The sequence below is a fragment of the Panthera uncia genome (assembly GCF_023721935.1).
Source record: "Panthera uncia isolate 11264 chromosome A1 unlocalized genomic scaffold, Puncia_PCG_1.0 HiC_scaffold_17, whole genome shotgun sequence".
Taxonomy (NCBI): Eukaryota; Metazoa; Chordata; class Mammalia; order Carnivora; family Felidae; genus Panthera; species Panthera uncia.
The window spans coordinates 149,525,992-149,532,103 of record NW_026057577.1 but is presented as its reverse complement, the minus strand read 5'-3'; the positions used below and the strand labels follow the sequence as shown (position 1 = coordinate 149,532,103).

At 42.8% G+C, this 6,112-nt stretch overlaps 1 long non-coding RNA gene across 2 annotated transcripts; it reads left to right on the top strand.

Annotated features, from left to right (window-relative positions):
* Positions 1 to 566: 566 nt before the first annotated feature.
* Positions 567 to 2,850, top strand: LOC125934734 (uncharacterized). 2 transcript variants are annotated; one of them, XR_007461509.1, is made up of 5 exons: positions 567 to 706; positions 1,076 to 1,227; positions 1,320 to 1,530; positions 2,080 to 2,167; positions 2,302 to 2,850. It is a non-coding gene; the product is annotated as an uncharacterized LOC125934734 (long non-coding RNA). The 2 variants fall into 2 exon arrangements; XR_007461508.1 differs by having other exon boundaries at positions 2,080 to 2,850.
* Positions 2,851 to 6,112: the final 3,262 nt, after the last annotated feature.

Below are 6,112 nucleotides of genomic sequence, written 5' to 3'. Positions count from 1 at the left end.
AGGCCCCAGGGAGACTTGCATCCACTGACCAAGAACCAGATGCTGGGAAAGTAAACATTTAAGAAACAAGAGAATACTCTGGGAAATTAATATATGTAATGTATAAATATGTGTATCTGTGAATTATATATAATCTACAAATATGTGTATGTTTATGTATAACGTATGAATTATACATATGTATGTGGAATTTTTTTCAAAGGATGAGAAAACAAAATTGACAAACTCATATGTTAGAACAAGAAGACTAAAAGGTAGAAAATGGGAGCAAAAAGGATGAGAAAACCGAGGATCAGTCCATGAGTTCCACTATCAGACTAATCAAAGACAAAACAGACAAATGGAGGATAAGAAATAAGAAAATCGAAGAAATCACAGAATGGTTCCAGATTCCACATGGAGACCGTGGATCACCCAGTATAAAGAATGACAAATAAAAAAAAATTAAAAAAAAGAATGACAAATAAATAAATAAATAAATAATAAAAATATAAACCCCTCCAGAGACACCCATTGTTATGGCATCTCAGAACTCTGAGAACAAAGAGAAGATTCTAGAGCATTCCAGGTGTGGAAGTCCACAGTCAGCAATGATCTTGGCAGGCTAAGAATGAGCCTGAGCAAGTGTCTGAGTAAAGTCCTTTCTTAGCTACAATTCCAGCTCCACTAGACAAGGAGGGTGAAGGGAAATTAAAGACACCGTCAGGTATTTAAGATCTCTACATTTACTGAGACGCCCTCCTACAAAAGGTACCTGGAGTACTTGCTGTACAAAAACAAGTATGTGAATCAACAAAATGGAAAACCACGTTTCAGGAAATGGGACCCAATGTGGGAGGGAGGCAGAGACCACCCCAGAATCCCAGGATGGCACATGGAATGCGTCCAGGGAACAAACATTCCAGATTGGAGCAAGGAAATGGAGGGCCCCAGGGTCATGAAGGAGAAGTAGGATAATTTTTTAATGTGTTTTGAGAGGAGTTTGACAAATCTTAACAAAGTGGCACATATATGTATACATGCATACACATTTTCCTCACTTAAGATTGTTCATTTGTTTCCTTACTGAACCCAGAACAAAAGAGAACCAGAGTCCAGAGGAGCAATTTACAATCCGCTTCCCGAAATCAGCGGAAAACTCCTGACGGGAGTTCAGTTCGGCCACTCCTAAATCTGGCTATATAAATTATTCACTATATCCTACTCCCTCCATTCACCACCTTTCAGGTAATTTTACCTGAATTTTATTTTCAGAGAGTCTGAGCAACACTTACTGAGCACAGACCCTAAGTCTACATATCGGTTGCTCTCTCATACAGATAAGACACGGAACCCAAAGAATTCAAGGATGGTGTGCCCGTGTTCACACAGTTCCTAAGCGGCAAGATGGGAATTTGAATAGAACCCGCCTGACAAAAGTCTGAATTAACGCTCTTCTCCAAAATGCCTAAATGGATGTGGTGTAGACATGTGCAGAGACAGGATGCTAGAATAAAGCCTAGAAGAACACAGATAGCGTCTGGTCTTCCGGTCAGTTTGAGTGGCTGAGACATCCTTATTTTTTAAGACACATTACGATGCTTACGTGTAGTGTTATCATTTCATTATCATGACTCATGGAGATGAGAGGGACGTACATGCATTTCATTAGCTTTAAAGTGACAAAAATGCAGAGATATGAGAGGGAGAGAGAGATCCACACACAGAGAGAAAGAAGGAGATCCAGGTGTCGAAGCCAGTTTTCTCGTTCTTACTCTATTCCAGATTTCTTTCCTTTGAGTCGGTTCACTTAAATTTAACTTCGGCTGAGTTTAGAAAAAGGCAATGACCCGATATGCATCCAAACCATTGAGGAGTTGTAATTGTTAGAAGCAAATGTCATTCACACGGCGAAAGGGCTTCATGGGCTCTCCCTTCCTCCTCTTGTGGCCCTACACCGTTTTCAACCCGAGTTTGTCAAAAGACCCTGACTTTTGGTCGTTTTTGGGATGGTGATTGTTTTTAGGAATTGCGGGGTTTCCTACAATTTCAAAACTTCTCAGTGTAGTTTAAAAATAATATATATTATTTCTCCATCAGAGAAAACGAGACTAGAAGAATGTGAAAGGCTGTCCTCCATGGGTTCTGTCACTTCCCCGTGCGATCAGCCCTCCGCCAGTCAACTCGGGTCGGCCATGCACAGCCCATCCCCCACCCCACAGCTCTTCCCCAACCTCTGGGAACCTCTGCCCCCCAACTGTGAGCACAGGGGAGGGAGTCCAGGTGGGTACCCACCTTTGACTCTGGGCTTCCCTCCCCCAGGAGACCCAACCAGCTCTCGCTGGAATCCTGAGAGCTGGTGGGGCCAACAGCCATCCTGTGGCCCCCTGGGGGCTGAGGAAGGGCCACCATCATGGACGCAGAGCTGGAAGAAAATGCCCATATGATGGAATCAGAAGCAGTGAAAGCTGAATTTAGGTTTTTGGTCCATCTGCACTCTTAGAGAGGAGCAGAGGCCTAAAGCTTTCTGAGAGTCTTCCAGAAAACTGAGCAGAGGTGAGTGCAGCCTCACCCTGTGGTGCTACATCATCCCATCTTTGAATAAAAGGAACCCTTTCCCGTGGCTCCTGTCTCCTTCGGACGCAACTCGGTCGGTCTTTCGAGCTTCCTTGTGTTCCTGTACAAAACATGCCCCTGCCTCATCTTGTGAACCAGATTCCCCCCACCTGGAATCAGCAGGGTTTCCAAGGATCCGTGCCGACTGTCCTGGGGCAGGATTGCCAGATCACAGTTCTGTTCCGAGCCTCTGCTCGCCGCTGCCTGTTTGGTATAATGTGAGGACTTTTCCAGAGAACCAGAAGACAGGTACTTCTTCAGGTAAAGAACAGGCATTCATAAGAATGTTGCCAATTCAAATGTTGTATCACAGGACTTAACGTTTGGTCTCATACTTCTATTCCTTCTCTTTACTAAACATTCAATTTCCATAGCACTGATAATATTACCTATCTGTTTTATTTCACAGCATGCACAACACACACACACACACGCGCACACACACACACACACACAAAACAGTGTGGTTATATAACCAACCTGTCATACAGTGAGAGTCATTAATTCCTTTTGTATCTCATTCTAAAATACTTGGAATATTACATTTTATGAGGTCGGTGTTGTCTAATTCTTAGTGGGATGACTTTGATTTCCTTTAATTTAATAATATGTGTTAACGCTTCCTTACAGGGTTGTAAATTTGAGAAATTCATAAATTAATCTTATTAAACTGTCCAGATTTGTGTTTATGAAAGCTTGTGGTTCACAGTGACAACCACTTACAGGGTCTTTCCAGAAAAAATACTTAGTATTGTCAAGGAAATAAAATGACAATTATTGAAAAAGAATAGAAAACAAAATGATGCTGTATGAAATTTACAGTGCCAAGATGCTGTAATTGATCCTTTCCAGTACACTTTGGATAAGTGAATTATCCTCCTTAGATTAAAGAAAGAAGCCAGTAAAAGCCTGGGATTTTTGGATGACTCAGTAGGATTTCCATTCTTTGCCGTAAGTATGTCCACTTGCCCACTGACCGCCTTCCAGCATAGTGCGTGGGGAGAGGTGTGTGTTCTGAACTCTTTTACTTAACCTGCCCCAACAGGATCAGTCTCCAAATCAGACTGACTCACCCCATCCGGGGCTACTCGCCGGTCCTGGGGTATCAGACCATTGCGGAACATCCAAATATGCCAAGTACTATCACGTGTGATCATAGGAACTCATTCCTCAGGGATAAATGTTTTTGTTCTGATTCTCTCTTGAGTGAGTGGAAAATGTCTCTCAAATATTAAGAGATTTCAAGATCCCTGATCTTCAGGTAACAGGCAATTGGGATGTGTCCACTTTGTTGATGCACGATAGCTGATTCTTGTTTGGATTCTACCAATGTTTTTAATAAGCTTTATTCTGTGTGGATGCCATCGTCCTCGACACATTGCTCTAACATTTGGGGCTTGGCAATTACATCATGCATTTGGCCTGGAGCTTCCGAAATTAAAAATAAGGTGCGAACGAAGCTTCAGTATAATGGCTTCCTTCTGATATGTTCGGCCTGCTGTAAAATTAAGGGGCTAGCACTTTCTTCCTTCTTCCCGCATTGCCTCAAACTGTATCAGCTGTTCCTGAGTGCCCTGTAACTGTATTTCCAACAAAAATTACACAGATATTTCTGTCCAGCTACATGTCCTGCAGGGCTGTTCTGTGGTCTTCCGATCAGTAAAAATGTAATAACATTTTCACATAGTCAATATTTAATTCTGTAAAGGCAACTGGTGGTTGTAATCTAGGTTATTAACCACTCGGTGATTTATGATAGAGGGCAGACAGTGCGGTGGGGGGAGCAGTAGGAAGGTCCTCTGGTGACAATAAAAAGGTTATAAATTTCATAGCTCTGCCCAAGAAATGTATTTATATCCTATATTAAGAATAGCTTTTTATAAATTTTAATGATCCGTGTTATTAATGGAGTTGTCATCATGACTGCCTATACGAGACTGCAGTCCTTGTTTTTTTTTTCTTTTACTTTTCCATCAGCTGAAGGTCTTGTGGGAAAAAAAAAGAAAGAGAGAGAGAGAGAGAGAGAGAGTGCTCTTATTAGCAATTTGCCAAAACAATCTTCGGGAGTCATAAGCCTATCATTGTTTCCCTGGACTGCAAAGCCTGTGAGCTGTAGTTTGCATAAAGTTTTATGACCAAGGAGACGTTGGGCTAATTGGATGGAGTACAGTCAGTGCTCTATCATGTTGACGAAGGCCGAGTCAAGATGCAGGAATGAAACCAGGGCCATACGAAAAAGAGAAACTTAGGTGTGGAAATGGTCCTTCTCGTTGGCTTCCTGTCCCCTCGCTGAGACCTTGTTGGGTTTCCAGCCAAACAACGAAGACACACGCACGTACTCAACACGTTCGCGAGGAAACACGCATACCGCATCGTCCCCTCCCTTCCTCCCTGCCTGTCGCACGCGTGCAGGATGGGAGGACTGAGTCCTGCTGGGCAGGACACAGCCTCCTGGGGGGTGAGAGGTGTTCAGCTGGTGGGATTCGGCAGCTCTTCCTTAATTCAGACACCGTTGGTTAAAACCAGAGGTTTACAAAGAAATCTTAAAGAGTCAAAGCAGATTTTGGAACGTGGTGCCCAGACGCTTCCTACAGACAACGTAACAGAGCCGGAGAACGGGCCGTTTCCGGGTATCTGTTTCTTGGTTTTTTTTTTTTATTTAAAAAAAAAATTTTTTTTAACGTTTATTTATTTTTGAGACAGAGAGAGACAGAGCATGAACAGGGGAGGGTCAGAGAGAGAGGGAGACACAGAATCTGAAACAGGCTCCAGGCTCTGAGCTGTCAGCACAGAGCCCGACGCGGGGCTTGAACTCATGGACCACGAGATCATGACCTGAGCCGAAGTCGGACGCTTAACTGACTGAGCCACCCAGGCGCCCCCCCCCCCCCCGGGTATCTGTTTTAGTGTCAATCCACCCCCGACTCTCCCACCAAAGATTATTCGGGCACAAGGAAGGCCACTGAGAGAGGAGATCTCACACAAACAGATGAGCAAGCAAAAAACTGACTTATGTGGAATTTGTGGTCATTGTTCTTTATATGAGATCCTACTTTATTTCATTATAACTGCACTCCAGTGAAATATTCAGGGGACTCATTTATTAATGACTGATTATTAAGCTGTCAATTAGTTTCTTCACATAGACAACAGAAAAAGTTCTGGAAATCTTTCTCTTGTGCTTACTGTAAATCTTGAACAGAGAAGTTAATGCCTACGTGTTTTCAACAAGAAAGATGAGATTCGAGATATTAGGAAAGCCAGCGTTTGTTTTTCTAAGGTTTTCTCGGGGCAGCTTTAGGTTTAGACGGTGTTGTTTGTTTGTTTGTTTGTTTTTTTCCTAACATCTTTGTCACCTGAAAGAAAATCATCATATCACCAACATGAAAGTGATTAGAATTTGACCTGTATGTTTAATTCACTTTTCTCTTTCCCTCGTGGCTGATGTTAAATTTGAGATCAGGCATGGGAGGAGGTGTAGTTCAGACCTGCTTCCCTGTTCCTCACTCCTGCCTCA